The sequence below is a fragment of the Saccopteryx leptura genome, chromosome 5, assembly GCF_036850995.1.
Source record: "Saccopteryx leptura isolate mSacLep1 chromosome 5, mSacLep1_pri_phased_curated, whole genome shotgun sequence".
Classification (NCBI taxonomy): Eukaryota; Metazoa; Chordata; class Mammalia; order Chiroptera; family Emballonuridae; genus Saccopteryx; species Saccopteryx leptura.
The window spans coordinates 49,694,862-49,713,490 of record NC_089507.1 but is presented as its reverse complement, the minus strand read 5'-3'; the positions used below and the strand labels follow the sequence as shown (position 1 = coordinate 49,713,490).

The 18,629-nt window shown below is 36.7% G+C and overlaps 1 pseudogene; it reads right to left on the bottom strand.

Moving 5' to 3' along the window:
• Positions 1-1,824: 1,824 nt before the first annotated feature.
• Positions 1,825-13,029, bottom strand: LOC136406474 (protein farnesyltransferase/geranylgeranyltransferase type-1 subunit alpha pseudogene; annotated as a pseudogene).
• Between the last annotated feature and the right edge of the window lie 5,600 nt (positions 13,030-18,629).

Sequence of the window (18,629 nt, the reverse complement as noted above, 5' to 3'; positions counted from 1 at the left end):
AATCAGGGTACATATATTCAAAGAAAACATTTCCAGGTTATCTTGTCATTTAGTTCTGTTGCATACCCATCACCCAAAGAGAGATCGTCCTCCGTCACCCTCTATCCAGTTTTCTTTGTACCCCTCCCCCTCCCCCTCCCCCTCTCCCTCCTTTCCTCCCCCCACTCCCCCGTAACCACCCCACTCCTGTCCATGTCTCTTAGTCTCGTTTTTATGTCCCACCAATATATGGAATCCTGCAGTTCTTGTTTTTTCCTGATTCACTTATTTCACTCTGCATACTGTTATCAAGATTCCACCATTCTGCTGTAAGTGATCCGATGTCATCATTTCTTCTAGCTGAATAGTATACCATGGTATATATGTGCCCCATCTTCTTTATCCAGTCTTCTATTTTTTTTTACAGTGATTAAAAGCCTTTAAGCAAACTCTTGGCCAATACAGCAAGAATCCATAAAAGAGTAGTGTCCTTAACATGTTCACCAAGTCCAAGTTGGCCCCATCACCATGCCAAATCTCTGAAAAATGCAACCCAACCACAGTTCAGTCTGTTAGGAGCTGTCACAGGGAGCAGGAGTCCAGAAAAGCCCACATCCAGGAAAAGTCCTCATGGCACTGGAATTGTTGTCACCATTCTATACTTTGCAGCTCATGTCCAAGTCCCAATGACTGCTGCTTCTAGCTGGTAATGATTCAGGTAGACTGGAAAAGCCATTTGCAGCATGCGTGGATATGGAGCTTCTGTTCTCCTCTGCCTGGAGAGATGAGACCAGGTTGCTCTTCCCTGGAGCTCTGCGACTGTGGCATGGTAGAGAGAACCTTGGGATACACTAAGCTGTATCCAGGTAGATTCATAATAGAAGTTGGCAAAAGAGGGAAAGAGAGCTCTAAATTAGGAGTAGGTCCCAGCCTGAAATATGAGTGGGGCATTGAGGTAGGAGGGATAAAGGAAACACTATATATTAAGCAAAGCAGCAGAAAATAGGACTATCAACACCCACAACAGAGATCTTTGAGGGAAGAATAAAAAACCTGACTATTCAGGCAAAACAGTTAAGTGGCCCTTGTGCAAATGAGATCAGTTTACCTGCTTCTTGGAAGAAATACCCTAGGCTCATCCACAGTGTCGTAGATGGGGCCGATGGCCCTGGGCACCTTCAGCCTTCAGTGGCAAGCCCCAGCATTCTGGGCAAGGTTAGGTCATAGGTGGCTGGAACAGGGCTGGAAGAGACTGAACCCTCCCTTAGAGGAGCGAGAGGGAAGCCTACCTTCCAGTGTCCCTGTTTCCTCACAGCAGAGGCATGTAAGCCTGGCAGGCTTTAGCTCAATGACCTTCCTTTCCACTATTGAAGCAGGCCCCAGATGGCATCCTATGATCCCCCTTTGGGGAGTTGGAGCCTTTAAGGGTGTATCCTAAAAGCTGGTAGTTCCCCTGATCTCTATTGGGCTTTTTCTGCCTCTAGGTATCTTAAAAGCCATGCTCAGAAGATCTCGCTGAGGGGTTTGAGGATCCCCATCTGCCTATATAAATCTTTTCCATATATCTGGAGCTATTTGGAAAAAGACAAAACAGTGTTATTAGCTGGATCTAATAAAGAAGGTAGTAGTTTGCAGGCAAAAAAGATTTGGTGTCTCCTGTTCATCAGCATTCAAAAGAAATGTAAAATTTTTTTTAAGTAAAAAGCATGATATGGTAGACCCGTAGGAGTTCCAGGATGTGACTACTCTCTTTTAATTTTTTTTTTATATTGACCTTAAAATGTTTGCTGAGTACACTTTAATAATACCTTAACTATAAAGATTGTAAGCATGACATAGATGGTGTTATTGTTGTACATTTGTTGGTGGGTGACTTTCTGTGCAATGTTTACTTTGTAGGGATCTTCCAATGTAGCTCTAATATTTCTTCCTTCTTGTGTCTTTTTCTTTAGCTAGGATTTCATATTAACTCTAATGCTTTATTAAGAGTGTCTTCCTTGTTGTCACATTGGTTTTCCAGCCTATCTTTATGAATATTCACAAGAAAGGCAATTAGGTAGGGGAAAATGTGACTTGGTTGCAATTCAAGAAGTTGATTTAATAGATTGGGGTATTTGGAAACAACATGATCCTGAAAAATCCCTTTCAAATAATTCCATGCACTTTTGTTATGTGAAACTAGTTTGATCATTTCCACAGTGTACTGGATTTCTCTTTCCAGTACAGCATGATCATTGTAGCCAGTGGCGTTCGAAATTATGAAGTGTTTTGTTCCAAACAGAATTATTTCTCATGTCCTCTTTAAGAAATTGATCTACAGAATCCCGAAGTTTAAATTCCCAAATAACCCAATATTGATGTTGCCAGGCGTTATAATTCTTTGCATCCTAATTAATAATATCAACAATAAATTCAAGCTCCTCAGATGCATCTTTTTGCCATTCCACTAACACTGGCCTATGAGCCAAACTTTATAGTTTGGGGCTATTCTTCAATTATTGCAGAGATGTAGTTTATTTTCTCTACAGACATGCCACACTGCATAATTGGCTGCATTTAACTCAACAGCATCTCTGGTTACTTTAAAAGCTCATTCAGTTCTTTGATCAAGCTGCAGATGGCCCAGAAATAATCATAAACATCTCTAAATTTTTTATTATAAATGATGTGGACCACTGGATTGGGGCAATCTTTCTGCGGCACTGGATCTATATCAGCCTATTCTGCACCGCCTCTGTACAGAACATAGATAGGTGAGTCCAGGCTCAGGAACCTGTCGTCCAAAGGGTATGCCACTGCTTCTCCAGCCTTGGCTGCCATCACTTCTTGTTTCTGCTGGTGCAGCTGGGGTATGGCTGGGGCTGTGGTGGTTCCAGCTGACCTGGCTTGTTGCCCTGTATAGCCTCCCGACCCCGTCAGTGTCGTCATCTTGCATTGGTCCACAGTGGAGGTGGCGGCAAACAGTATGTTGTTATTTTCACAAATCCAGGTAACAGGAGGACACACTGCTAACAGATGAGAAGTTTGCCATCTTTGATCTTATATCTTTAATAAACTTTTCTTGACCTAGTTACATATGTTAATTACTGTGTCTTGTTTTTGGAGAATTTGTGAAAAGGACTACTTCCAAAATAAGATGTTCTATACATTTGATTGTTGCTTTTTTACATTTTTTAATGCCTGGCAGCTGAGATCAGCAAATTAATATTGATTTTTCCCTCCATACGAATTCTGCTCTCTTAACCTTGACAGAGCTGGAAGTTTAGATCGAGAATAAGAAAAAAGATTCAAGAATGTGTTTTATAATGTATATATTATATATGTGTGTTTATATATGCAATCACATATATAATATACATATATGTAATCAGATAGATAGATAGATAGAGCATGAGTTCACACTAGCTAGCTAGCTATTACATAGCCTGGATTGCTATCTATAAGATTGTCTCTCATGAAATGGAGTGATTTTTCTATTACATACTATACTGTGTTTCTTTCTGGATTAGTTTATTTGTAAATGGACCCTAACATCTTCCTTTCCTGTTGCAATCTTGCCTGGGTTGCCATGTGCATTCATGTTTCCCTGAATATCTCTGGCTCTTCAATAGCAACTTGAAAGTCTAGCAGCATATTGACCATGATAGAAAACAGGTCTTATTCCTGGTGACATATTTCTGTGTGCAATTAGTTCTCCTCAGGATTGCATATTATTTTCTTATTACATTATTATCTCACAACTTCTATGCAAGTACTCATAAGTACATTAAAAGAGAATTGTCCAAAAAACACGGCCACATATTTAAGGAATTATGTTTGTTAAAATTTTACTCTTAAATTCATTTTACATTCTTGAGGCATTCAACAATAATCTTTCACGTTAGAGAAATCCAAAGTTAGGGAGACACAGTGATTACTATAAATGCATGGTTTCCAAGTTGAAAACAATTAATCCTCCTCTTCTGTTGACTCTATCTAAAGAAAGATTGTCTTTATAAAGTAATCATTAATTTATAGTCTCATATTATTTTATCAACCTGCCAACCAGAGCTCCTGATCAATATTAATAGTAGAACTGAATAACAGTTTTATTTATTGATTATCTGAGCATGTCAGGCATTGAAATTGTGAATGCCTTCAAGGAGTTTATAGTCCAGTGGGAAGATGTACATTAATATTCATATAATATAATCCCAAAGCAAAAAAAAACCCATTTAAATTTTAAGTTGTGCTATAGCCTTTTATTAGATAAATATGATCTTTGTTAAACTTTGAAATTAAGTAAAAATTTTTATTTCTGTTTCTGAGTGGGTTATTGCTATCCCAAGTTGTGATGGTAAATGGCAGTGTTAGGATTTGAGTTCAAATAATAACTCAACCAGAAAGGTTGAGTACTTCTGTGATTTTTGTATATAGCTGAATTAGCATTATATGAAGTAGGTTTGCATTATGGGGAGAACCCGGCAAAAACTTTTGTTTTGGTTTACTTTCTATTCAATGGTGATATAGTAGAAAATGTTAGATTTGCTCCCAACCTGTCAAATGTATCCAAACCACAAGAGGGAGAAACACCTGCTTTGTAAAAGTATTTCGGATGCAATCTCCTTTATGAATGCTGGTTGACATTTCTGACCTGGGCACTGCTTCAGAGGAGATTATTCTCTATCGAGTGATAGGGCATAGATGAACAGTGAAAATCTGGGATTTATTATGCCACATAGACTATAGTCCTTCATATTCTAGGCTCTGATTTCTTCTACTGGTACCAGAAGTATAAGAGGGTCTCACTCCAAGGACTCTATTAATATACATGATTTGTCTCTGCCTCACACAAACACACATAAACACTCAGACTTAAACACACACACATTTATACACAAAGCCTCCAGTGATTTGGACAACACTATTTATGGAAAAGGCAGGCTTTGCTTCCTAAATCCAGCAGTAATTACTTTAGTTTTTGAAGCATAAGATTTGATTACTCATATATTATTATGCATGATGCATAATAGTTTTGACTATTATTTCATGCAGCTCTTCTAAAAAAGGAGTCTCACTGTTGAGCTCAGGAAGACCAATGTTTTGCATAGGCAGAGCAAATGAGTGGCAACCTCTGCCACGAAATGTATAGGGTTTTAGGAAGCCCTGAAATAGAGACTAGGCAGACCAGTGTTTTTTGTTTGTTTGTTTTAATTATATTTAGAAAATTAAACTTAATGAGGTGACATTGATCAAAAAGAGTACATAGGCTTCTTTTTTAAAAATTTTATTTAGAAAATTAAATTTAACAGTGTGACATTGATTAATAGGAGAATATAGGTTCCAGGTAAACATGTAAACATTTTTATAGCATTTGAACTATTGATTATGTTGTGTGCCCATCTCCCAAAGTCAAATCATTTTCCATCACCATATATTTGTCCCCCCTTACTCCCTTCCCCTCACCCCCTCCACCACATCCCTTTTCCCCTGGCAATAAACATTTCACTTTTATCTGTGTCCATCAGTCTGTTTTATACTTATTTCACTCAATATAATGTCCTCAAGGTCCATCCATGTTGTCGTGAATGGCACTGTGACATTTCTTATGGCTGAGTAGTATTCCCTTGTATATATGTACCACATCTTTTTTAGGTTTCAGGTAAACATTTCTATAGCATTTGAACTGTTGATTATGTTGTGTACCCATCACCCAAAATCAAATCATTTTCTGTCACCATATATTTGTCCCTCTTTGCTCCATCTGACCAGTGATTTTTTTAAGGGAAAACACTTACAAAGAAGACATTGGGAGGTTTGAAAAGGTAAGTGAGTTTGAAGAGTGGAGCATGTAGCTACTGATTAAATATTACATGATAAAATGTAGTTCTTAAACTTAAGCAGAATTTGAGCCCCAAACAATGAAAGGAGAACACAGGATAAATTATTTTCTATATATATGATTCAAAAACCAGAGCTAGAATCTGGGTGAATATCTTTTACCAGTATGATGCTCTCCCATGAAATCTGTTTGTGATCTCAGAATATGATGCATAAAAATGACCAGTAAGCAAGGGGAAAGGATAGGTTAGTGCATGGCACTAGAAAAATTTGGCTTACTATATGTACAGTAATAAAGCTGATCTCCGTTTTAATCAATCTAACAGTTCACTCAATGCATTAAAGACCTTGGTATAAAAAGTTAAATATCACCAATTAAAGAAAGATAGGGAATAGTTTATAACTTAGGAGAGAAGAAAGACTTTAATATGATAAATGATATGGAGTATTGTTTCATATGTCTATTGAACATTTATGTGTCCTCTTTGTATAAGCTTCTGTTTAGATCCTTTGCTCATTTTTTAATTACATTGTTTGTTTTTTGGTGGTGACTTTTATAAGTTCCTTAAAGATTTTGGATATCAATCCCTTATCAGATGTATCATTGGTGACCAGGCGGTGGCGCAGTGGATAGAGCATCAGACTGGGATAAGTAGGACTCAGGTCAAGACCCCGAGGTCTCCAGCTTGAGCGCAGGCTCATCTGGTTTGAGCAAGGTTCACCAGCTTGGACCTAAGGTTGCTGGTTTGAGCAAGGGATCACTCAGTCTGCTATAGCACCTGGGTAAAGGCACATAAGAGAAAGCAATCAATGAACAACTAAGGTGCCACAACAAACAATTGATGCTTCTCATTTCTGTCCCTTCCTGTTTCTGTTTCTATCTGTCCATCTCTCTGTCTCTCTGTCTCTCTCTCTCTCACACACACACAAACACACACATACAATATATGCTTTCAGATGTATCATTGGTAAATATGCTCTTCCACTCAGTGCTTTTCATTTTGTTGATGATTTCTTTTGATGTGCAAAGACTTTTTAGTTTGATGTAGTCCCATTTATTTACTTTTTCTTTTATTTTTCTTGCCCAAGGTGATATAGCAGAAAAAATATTGCCCTGAGAAATGTCTGAGATTTTACTGCCTATGTTTTCCTCTAGGATTTTTATGGTTTCAAATATAAAATTTAAATCTTTAATTCATTTTGAGTTTATACTTATATATGGTGTAAGGAGGTGGTGTAGTTTCATTTCTTTTTGCATGTATCTGTTCAATTTTCTCAACACTGTTTATAGAATAGATTAGACTATCCTGACCCCATATGTGTTTGCCTCCTTTATCAAATATTAATTGACCATATAGGCATAGGTTTATTTCAGGGTTCTCTATTCTGTTCCATTGATCTATATATCATTTTTTTATGCCAGTACCATGCTGATTTGATTACTATGACCTTGTAATATAGTTTGATATCAAGTAGCATGATTCCTTCAAATTTGTTCTTTCTCAAGATTGCTGTGGTTGTTTGAGTTCACTGTTCTCTATAAATTTTTGGAATATTTGTTCTAGTTTTGTGAAATACAGTATTAGTATCTTTATAGGCATTCACTGAATCTATAGAGTGCTTGCAAATCAAAATCGCAATGAGATATGACTTCACACCTGTCAGAATGGCTATCATCAATAAATCAGCAATCAACAAATATTGGAGAGGATGTACAGGAAAGGGAACCCTTGTGCACTGCTGGTGGGAATGCAGACTGGTGCAACCACTGTGAAAAACATTATGGAGTTTCCTTAAAAAATTAAAAATGGAACTGCCGTATGACCCAAAGATTCAACTTCTGAGGATATATTAGAAGAAACCCAAAACACTAATTGAAAAGAATATATGTATGCCGATGTTCATTTCAGTGTTATTTATAATAGCCAAGATTTGGAAGAAACCCAAATGCCCATCAGAAACTGAGTGGTTAACTTAGCTCTGATACATTTACACAGTGGAATGCTACTCAACCATAAAAAAGAAAGTCTTACTTTTTGCAACAGCATGGATGAATCTGTAGACTATTATGCTAAGTGAAATAATTCAGTTAGAGAAAGAAAGGTACCATATGACTTTACTTACAAATGGAATCTAATGATCAAAATAAATTAACAAACAAAATGGAAACAGACTCCTAGATACAGAGAACAGAGTACCAGTTGTCAGAAAGGAGGGGTGTTGGGGAGCTGGGTGAAAAAGGTGAAGGGATTAAGTAATAAACAAAGCAAAACTCATGGACACAGATGACAGTATGGTGATTACCAGAGGGAAAAATGGGTGGGGGAGCTAGATGGTGATAGAAGGAGATGACGTGGGGTGGTGAACACACAATACAATATATAGCTGATGTATTATAGAATTGTACACCTGAAATCTATATAATTTTATGAACTAATGTCACCACATTCAGTTCAATAAAAATTAAAAATAAAACCCATGAGATTCCAAAAGCATACTTTCTAAGATGGTATAGATATGGTTACACTGAAATGAAACATTTTTGCCTAATAACAGATGCCCTGAAGAAGGACTCCTTGGGATACAGTATTTGAATTTTGTAAAATCAATAAAGGATTAATTTCTAAAATCTAAAGTGAATTCTTTAAGAACAAGGTAAAGGCAGAAAACCAAATGAAAAAATAAGCAAAGGATATAAGTTGACATTATAGATAAAGGAAAGTGTGATTTGCCAGTTAGTATATAAAATAATAGTACAACACATGAAGATTAACACACTGAAATACTATTTTACAGATATCAGATTAGTCATAATTAGAAAAGGACATACCAGGAAGGTTTTAGGATGGGAAAAACTATAAATTTTGCTTTGCTAGTGGTAATGTTATATTTTTTCCCTCTGGGAAGCAAATTGCCAGTCCTTAGTGAAATTAAGACTATGTCTGCCTTATGACCTGTCCAACCCATAGATCTATGCCAGGAACTTTGTTCACAGGTCATTAAGAAGAAACATGTTTAGGGGTATATTTGTGGTACTGGGGAGATGAAGGCAAAGTAGGATTCTGTCAGTAGGAGAGTGAATAAGTACAGTGGTGGATCATAGTATGGCAAATCACACAATTAGAAACACTGAACTAGGTGTACCTACACATCTCAAATATTTTTACAAAGCCATGATAAGGAACAAAGTAAGTGTCATGGTCTAATGCCAGTTATAATTTGTGATTTATAATAAGAAACATATTTAGTCTTTAATTCAGCTCCTGGCCAGAGTTCCTAAAATCTGTGTGGTTTCCTAAGTGGCAAAGGTACTGAGAGTATCTTTTGTTTTAACTTTTGGTCTCTTAATTTTTTGTGTGTGTGTGTGTGTGTGACAGAGACGGAGAGAGGGAAAGGTAGGGACAGACAAGAAGGGGGACAGATGAGAAGCATCAAGTCTTTGTTGTGGCTCCTTAGTTGTTCAGTGATTGCTCTCTCATGTGTGCCTTGACCAGGGGGTGGGGTGGTAAAGCAGAGTGAGTGACTCTTTTCTTGTTCAAGCCAGTGACCTTTGGCTCAAGTCAGTGACCATGGAGTCACATCTATGATCCCACGCTCAAGCCAGTGACCCCACGCACAAGCTGGTGAGCCTGTGCTCAAGCTGGGGGCCTCAGGGTTTTGAAGCTGGGTCCTCAGCATCCTAGTTCAATGCTCTAACCGCTGTACCACCGCTTGGTCAGGCTTGGTCTCTTAAATTAAAAAAATTTTTTTCAATTACATTTGATATATTAGATTCAGGTGTATATAGTGACTAGCCATTTCTATGAGTTGTAGACTGAACATGCTGATAAATCTAATATTCACCTGACATCATACATAGTTATTACAATATTATTGACTATATTCCTTCTGCTGTACTTTATATTTCTGTGACTATTTTATAACTTGAAATTTATACTTCTTTACCCCCCTCACCTTTTTCACCCACCCCAATCCCCTCCCATCCAACAACCATCAATTTGTTCTCTGTATCTATGAGTTTGTTTATTTTGTTTTTTAGATTCTATATCTTTAAAGTGAGGGTATTTTTCAGGTAGCTACTTTTAGAATTTTATTATATATTAATTTTAAAATTTGCAAAGTAGGGATGCCATATTGCACAAGTCCTAACGGCACCATTCATGTAAAATATAAACTGTAGCAAAGTGGTTTTGTGATAAATTCTCTTAAACTCTTAAAATATTTGACTGCTTTAGCCATTGAATGTGCGGGCTAATTTGGCAAATACTGACATATTTATAATCCTATTATAGGCTTATGTAACTATACACTTATATATACCCTATAAGGTTCAAATTTTATTTCTTTTCTTCACTGATATAACAATATAACCTAGATGAGAGTCTTACATAACAGGAACTCAATGAAAATTTGCTGAATGAATAAATAGTTTTCTACTTACCTGTTCATTCATTTATGTGTATGATATCTCTCCAACTATTTGAATGCCTACTAAAAGTCATTTAATGATGTTTGCAAGTTTCCTAGAATGGCTTTGTAAAGCTTTTGTTAATTTCTAGATACTCAATTGTGACTGATATATATAACATGATGTTTTTCTACAAAATACTGTTAGAGTCATTTACATAGAATTTTTTACATAGAATTTTTGTAAATATGGTCACAATTGGGGATAATTTATAATGTTAATTTTTTGAATGTCTATTTAATTTTGTCATATATATTATGCTGATCTTATAAAAATTATAAAATTTGTCTTTATTTTCGTTCTCTAGGGAAAATTATAGAAGCTGTGGTTTATTGTGTGCTCCTTGGATGGTTGGTAAAAACTGCCTCAATAAACTGTCTGGGTGGTAAATTCTTTTGGAAAAAAGTTTTTATCATTCTATTATTTTTAATGATTGTTGAGATATTGCAGTTTCTATTTCTTACTGGCCAGTTTTTGCAATCAAAAGATGTATTTCCAATAAAAAAACAAAAAACAAACAAAAACAAAACAAAACACCTGCTAGATGAGTAGTGGGTTTCCATCTCTCACTCTCAATTTTGCTTATTTTATTTATTTCTTAATGAATTTTACTAGAGATTACTTATGTTAGTTGTCCTTTAGAAATAGATTTAGTTTTGCCCATACTTCGTTACTTTTTCTATTTCACTGATTCCTGCCCTGTGCCAGAAACGGTTCCTACCCCGTGGCCTTTAGCTTCCAGAAAGGAGAGCGGATTTGCAACCCAAGCATGCACACACAGTTTACTCCTTGCCTGACCTTGGCTGGTCTGGACCCTGTGCAGCTTTTGGGCCAGAGCGTGGTCCCCTGTCAAGCTGGGACTCTGGGGTGAGGTGCAGCTCTACTGTGACTCTGACTGGGGAGTCAGGGAAGATGATAGTGGGGATTGGGGTTTGATTGGTAGGTGCCAGGTGTCAGATTTCTTAAGGATGGGTCTTGGATGAAAGTCTCCAGCACCTGTGGCATCCAGGTGTTTCTCATTTAGGCCTCCCTTGCTGTTCCTGTAAATCTCACTAAAGTGGGCTGCCTTCTGGGAGAGTGATTACAGCAGCAGTTTCTTGGGTGCAATTCCATTGTTCTCAGAGCTGCCAGTGATATTTGGGCACATTCTGGCCTACTCCCTGCTGTCCTATCTGGAACTGAACTGTTATACTCCACCTCATACACCTGGAATCACAAAACACAGCCTGCAGGCTCCAACTGCTTCCTGTTTGTTTGCCTTTGGGGGAAATTCCACTCTCTACCCACCTAACCAAGGCCTCTGCTAGCTGTACCTCCTTCTAAAATCTGTGAAGTGCGTGAATGTAGACAAAATGGGTGTTTGGAGCGCACTATTGAAGTCTTCAGGAAGAGGAAGAGGAGCATGGCTAGACTGGCAGTGGAAGGTGGCCAAAGCTGACAGCACTGGGTGTTCCCAGGTGAGCTCCCATTCCTGTCCTCTGCTAGCCTCAGAAACCTTATTTTTTGATTTCAGAATGGAACTGCCATGTGTTCAGGTTGTTGCCACCTTGGACCTTGGTGATGTGGGACTGGGTCCTCAGGGTTCACCAGAGCGATCCATGTGTTACGACTGAGGAACCTACATTGATACCTCCTTATCCCAATAGTTTACACTCAGGTTCACTCTTGGTGTTGTACACTCTGTGGGTTTGGACAAATATATAAATATATAGTACAGGTGTCTATCATTATAGAATCATACAGAGTATTTTCACAACCCTACAAATCCTCCATGCTGCATCTATTTGGTCTTCTGACCTCAGCCCTGGGCAACCACTGATCTTTATACAGTGTCCATGGTTCTGCCTTTTCTGAAAATGTCATATAGTTGGATTCATAAATTATATACCCTGTTCATATTGGCTTTTTTTCCCCACTTAGTAATATATATTTAAGTTTCCTCCATGTGCTTTTATTGTTTTATAGCTCATTTCCCTTTAGCAGTAAATAATATTCCATTGTCTGGATATATCACAGTTTAGTTATTCATTCTTCTACTGAAGAACATCTTGATTATTTCTAAGTTTTGGCAATTATGAATAAAACTGCTACAAGCATTCCTGAGCAGTTTTCTGTGCGGACATAAATTTTCATCTCCTTTGGGTAAATACCAAGGAGTACAATTGCTAGATCATATGGTAAGAATATATTTAGTTTTGTAAGAAATAGCCTTCCAAAGTGACTGTTGGGCAAATAAGTTAGTAAAATCTGTATTTTCTGGGTTTGCTCACTTTTATTGTTAAAAATGGCGCTTGTCTGTGAGATTGCTGGCTGCCTTCCTGCTTGGGAAGGACCATTGTTATGCCAATGTGTACTGGAGGAGGGTTTTTGTGCCAAAAAGTTTTAAGAGAAAAGAAGAGAAAGAGAAAGAGAAAGACAGAGGCCATTTTTTGGAGAGTGAGAGCAAGGAGGAAGAGTGCTGGAGAGAAAGAAGCCAAGATTGCAAGTTGCTAAAGGAGAAGCCAGTTTTGCAGAGTGAGAAGCCAAGTTAGCAGATGGGGAACCAGAGGTGACTGAGATTTGTGGGGCCTTTGATTCTAAGAAAACCAGGAGAAAGCCAGTGGCTTTCAGAGCCCTGAATGGAAAGGGAAGTGTTTTCTCACTGTGTGTTTCTTGTCCCTTGGTTGCAAGGCTAGGATAAAGGAATGGTCCACTAGTTTTTGGCTCCACAGTTTCTTTACCGTCTGCCCGAATTTAATGGGAACCTGCACCTGCATGGCCATGGCGAGGGCCACGACTACTGGCCATACAGTGACTATACCATTTTGTCTTCCCACCAGCAATGAAAGAGAATTCTGTCTGTTCTACATTCTCTTCAGCACTTGGTGGTGTCCATATTGCACATTTTGGCCATTATGTGTGTAATAGTATCTTATTTTATTTTGCATTTTTCTGATAACATATGATGTGGAGCTTCTTTTCATATGAGCATTTACTATTTGTATACCTTCTATCTTTATATCTTTTATCCTTGCTATAATGACTTATTAGTCTCAGTATTTTGTTGATTCTTTCAGATTTTCTACATGGATGATCATGTCATATGCAAACAAAGACAGTTTTATTTCTTTCTTTCTAATATGTATACTTTTCATTTTTTGTTATCTTATTAACTAGTACTTCCAGTATGATGTTGAATAGGAGTGGGGAGAGAGGACATTCCTTCCTTGTTCCTGACCTTAGTGAAAAAGCTCCAAGTTTCTCACCACTAAGTATAATGTTAGCTGTAATGTATTAAAGTTGAGGAAATTTCCCCTCTCTTCCTAGTTTACTGAGGTATTTATGATAAATAGGTGTTGAATTTTATCAAATGTTTTTAATGTATTTATTGATAGGATCATGCTATATTTTTTAACCTGTTGATATGATGGATTATATCAATTGACTTTATTTTTTATTTTTCATTAGTTTTTTAGAGAGAGAGAGAGAGAGAGAGAGAGAAAGAGAGAGAAAAAGAGGGAGAAGTGAGGAGTGGGACAGAAAGGGAAAGAGATGAGAAGTATCAACTCGTAGTTGTGGCACTTTAGTTGTCAGCCAGCAACCTTGGGCTCAAGCCAATGACCTTGGGCTCAAGCCAGCAACCTTGGGTTTTGAGCCATTGAACTTTGGGCTCAAGCTAGAGATCATGGGATGATGTTTATGATCTCAACTCAAGCCAGTGACCCCATACTCAAGCCGGTGAGCCTGCACTCAAGCCAGATGAGCCCACACTCAAGCCGGCGACCTCAGGGTTTCAAATGTGGGTCTTCAGCATCCCAGGTTGATGCTCTATTCACTGCACCACCAGCTGGTCAGGCTATATTAATTGATTTTAACTATTAAACCACCTTTGCATACTTGGGATATATCTCACTTTGTTGCATTGTATAATTCTTTTTACATATTTTGGATTCAATTAACTAGAATTTTTGCATCTCTTCTTATAAGAAATATTGATCTGTAGTTTTCTTGTAATGTCTGTCTGATTTTGGTATTAGGGTAATCCTGCCTTAACAGATTATCTTTTTAATCTGATTTATAATGGGTTTCTAAGTATATTCTGTGTATGTGAAAAGAATATACATTCTATGTTTACTAGACATGTATTTTGAGATCCTATTATTGGGATGATTGTTATATGTTATTTCAATGTTATTTTCTTTCCAGGGTGCAATTCTCATCTTTTATAGGTGTTTTTATGTTAAATTATGGTTTTGGCTGATACATACTGTTTAACACATACTTTAATCCCTTTGTTTTTTTTAGCTTTTTGTGTATATTTCTTGTTATTTAGGCCTCTAAAATAACGTATTATTGGATTTATTTAAAAAAAATTATTTTGAGAGTTTATGTCTCATCAAGGGTGAGTTTAACTCAATTCATTTATTGTAATTATTTAAGGACTTATTTCTAACACTTTATTTTGTATTCCTACTTTCTATGATTTTTTTCCTTTCTCACTTTCAAGTGGAAGTAAAATTTTATTTATTTATTTTATGGCTCCTATATTGGAAAGGGTATATTTTATATTTGCCTATTTTCTACCAGTAATTAAGACCCATAGTCTCACATATTTTTCCTATCAATAAAAAGAAAACATCACCTCACTTTCATTTTTTAAATCCATCTCCTCCTCTTCCTCCCTCCTTCCCTCTGCCCAGGATGTCCCTTCTTCACAGATTCTTCATCTGGAGAGCTGGGTGCTGAGGAGGGGATTTATGACAAGTGCCTTAATTTGCATTCTAGAATAGACAATTTAATCAACTTGAGTGGAGTTATTTTGCGGAGTGAGATTGTTGGAATGGACAGTTTATCATCCACATACTGTGGTCACTAGCCTATTTTATTTCTGCTTTTCCCCTCTCCCTTTCCGTGTCTCACTCTCTCAGTGAAGAGAAAATATTAATATTAAGAGGAACTGTGGTGCCATCTCGGAAAATAATGAAATAGTCTCATTTTTATTACATAAGATAATTTTTATGTGTGATGATAAGGCGGACAGTTGGGGAAGAAAATCTATTTAAATATTTGTATCACAGATCAATAGAAATTTGGAAGAAGCAGAGTCCTTACAAACAAACTGACAATGGTTTTTAGGACTTTTATTTTTAACAGTGAGAAATTCTTCTATATACAATTTGGTTTAAGTAGTACATTTTATAGTAGAGGAGATGATGCATATTTGGTGACAGAAGGGACTCTTTAGGAAGTGTTTCCTTATCTCTGGCACATTTCAGTAGGTAGTCTTTGGGAAGAAGAGAGAATGGTTAAAGCAGAAGGAAGCAACAATGGTTCTCTCATTTATGGTTGTGGCTCTCAACTAAGTAACTTAGACTCTCTATTTCTGCATAATAGGTCTTGAAAGTTCCTGCTTAACTTAACTCTCAAGTTTTCTAAGCCTTGAACTGATAATAGGAAATGGTAGGATAATTACCTGAGATTCTTAAATAAAAGGTGTTCAGTGTGTGGATTTTGCGCTTTATTTGAGAGAGAACCTTTCAGTGACAGCTTTATTCATTATTTTTCTGTATTATAATGCCCCTGAAAACATCAGGGTCCTTTTGTAGATTGCTTTTATCTTTATAGAATTCTGGCTATTAACTTGCACTTAGGCATCTTTTGGAAACAAAACAATAACAAAAGTACCATGCAGTCACTTCTTTAGGTGTGTGTGTGGGTTTTTTTTTTAACCCTCTAGTCTTTTATGTTCCTTTTTGTCAGACATTTCTGCATTCATCACCCCATGACTAGTTGCCATAGGGCTATTATAGGATGGATGGATGAGGAGATGACAGAAATACATACAATTCACATATTTCATTTCCTTTGTGGCTGAAGTTTTAAAAATAGTTTTCCAAACTGTATTTATGAAAAAAATAGATAGTGTTCTTCCTATCTCACTCACAAAATTTTTTCTATGATTCCTATTTTTACAATAGTAATGTCTCTTTGTTGAAAAGATAAGATAAAGAGAAACAGATTCACTTATATTCAATGAACTAACTTAGTACATGATCAAAGTCCTCAGGATTGCCTTCTTTATAAGGCAAGGTAATTATAGTCCTGGGCTTCCCTTTTCTTGCTCAATGAGCAAGAAATGTTCCACAGCAACCCGTGGAACAAGTATTCAAAGAGGTTTCTGTTGGGTGGTTTTGTCATTTCCAAATCGTGTATATCCTGCTGTAGAGTTGAGAGTTGGAAATGAGACTTGAATCAGAAATTTTAAATGGGTAAAACATTTTCCTAGAAAGTCAAAGTTTTTTACATGAGAATGACTTTTGATAGGTTGTATATTTACCTTTAAAAATAATCCCGTTGCTCACTTGCTCACTCTGAGTTTTAGAAAATTAATAGAAAAATAATGTTTTAACACAATATAAGATAATTGAAAATGAATTTACATGAATATGGTGAGTCAGTTTTATTCTTTCCTTCGTACAGTGTTATTCATCTTTGTGAAGGCAGTTGCAAGTTATTTTGGTGTGACACAGTATGTGTAGAAGAATCACAATTGTGTGGCACGTAGTCAGCAGTTATTTTGCCATAGTATAAAGTGTCTAGACCAGTGGTTCTCAAAGTGTGCATCAGGGTGCACTGGTGCGCCCTAGAAGATTTCCAGGTGTTCCCTATGATATTCTAGAGAAATATGTGCCTGTTGGGGACCAAAAGACCAACAGAGTTTTTGAAGTTTAGATTTTTGGGGACAGAGGTGTAGGGAATTGTAAACTGACAGTCTGCCCAACCCCCCACCTCACTTGCCTGATTAGGTTGCAAAAGGCTGTTAAGCTGTGGTGCTGGATTGTTTACACTGCCCTCCATGTTCCCCGGAAAGACTGGAGGGAAGTTTCTTCTATCCTTTGTTTGGTGTCAAGTTAAGATGATATGTATGGTAGGGGTTTTGGATTGATGATTAAACATAAGGAATTGTCTCTTGAAGCCTTTTTGATTTCTATAAAAGAAGAATATGTGGCAGTATCTAAAAAAGCTTTGAACATTTTACTACAATTTTCAACATCCTATTTATGTGAATTAGGATTTTCTACCCTTAACACAATTAAGAGTAAAAAGAGAGGAATTCTTCAATGTATTGATGAGGAAATGAGAGTTTTCCCAAACATTGAAGAAATCACTAGGACACATGAGGCTCATATTTCTCATAAACACAAGAATGAAAAAACTTAACACATTTGCACTGGGACTTGCCAAATTTACTAAATCTTACTAAGAATGTATATGTATGTGTATGTATATATATATATATATATATATATATATATATATATATATATAACTTTTTGTCATTTTATAAATTTTTTAAACCCTCTTTTTTACAAATTCTAAAAAGCATAACTCAAAAAATGTAACATAAAGATGTTTTTTAATGTCAGAATAAATTTAATTTTGTCGTATTAATTTTGTTTAATAATCATAAAAGCACGCTTGTACTTTATATTTTTTCTTTAATATTTGACTTAATTATTATAACCTATTCCTCAGAAATTTGTATATAGTGCGCCTACAATTATTTGCAGGATTTTAAATGTGTCTCAACTTCAAAAAGTTTGAGAACCTCTGGGCTAGACCAACAGTGAAGACTCAGACCATCTGCTGTTGGTCAACTTTATGCCATGCATATTTAGAAACATTTGACTTGAACATTACCAGTTTATTCAGGTAGAAGAAATATCTGGATAGTCAAAAACTTTTCAGGAGTACAATTGGTATGGTTTTCCAGTGGTGTCTAGCTCTGTCTTCCCTAGCCTTTGCAGTTCCAAATGTTTCTGGACTATAGAACTAGTGTTGCAAGTTCCCTAGTTGGCTCTCCACCATGGATGGCAGTCAGTATTTTAGGAAACCGATGGCCAGCCACAGGTAGGGGCTCTTATTTGCCATGTTGTCATAAGCCTGATGTTTACAGTTAACTCTGGGCCTCTATGATCCCTCAGCGGCAGGCTTTTAACCCCTCCTGACCATTTATTTTCCAAATTCATACAAGTAGGTTTCTGATTAGATTTCCTTATATTTCCTTCGGCTTTCTTGGTGGGACTTCATTACTCTAGTTTGGGGCTCTGACACTGTATCAATATCCCTTGCCACTGCTTCTTCCCTTTCCATGATGCCTGGGTCCTCTTATCTATCACCATCTCTTAATAGCATCTGAAGATACTATTAAGAATTACCTGCCTAACTATTGCCATTTCTTGAAAATCATCTCTGTTTTCTACCCACTATATTGGATTCCCTGAATTGTATAGACTCTTGCAGATATTGAACTTGAGTTCACTATACAATTTGGACACTATAAAATGGGCTTCATTTAAAATCCAAGTCTTCATGCATATCA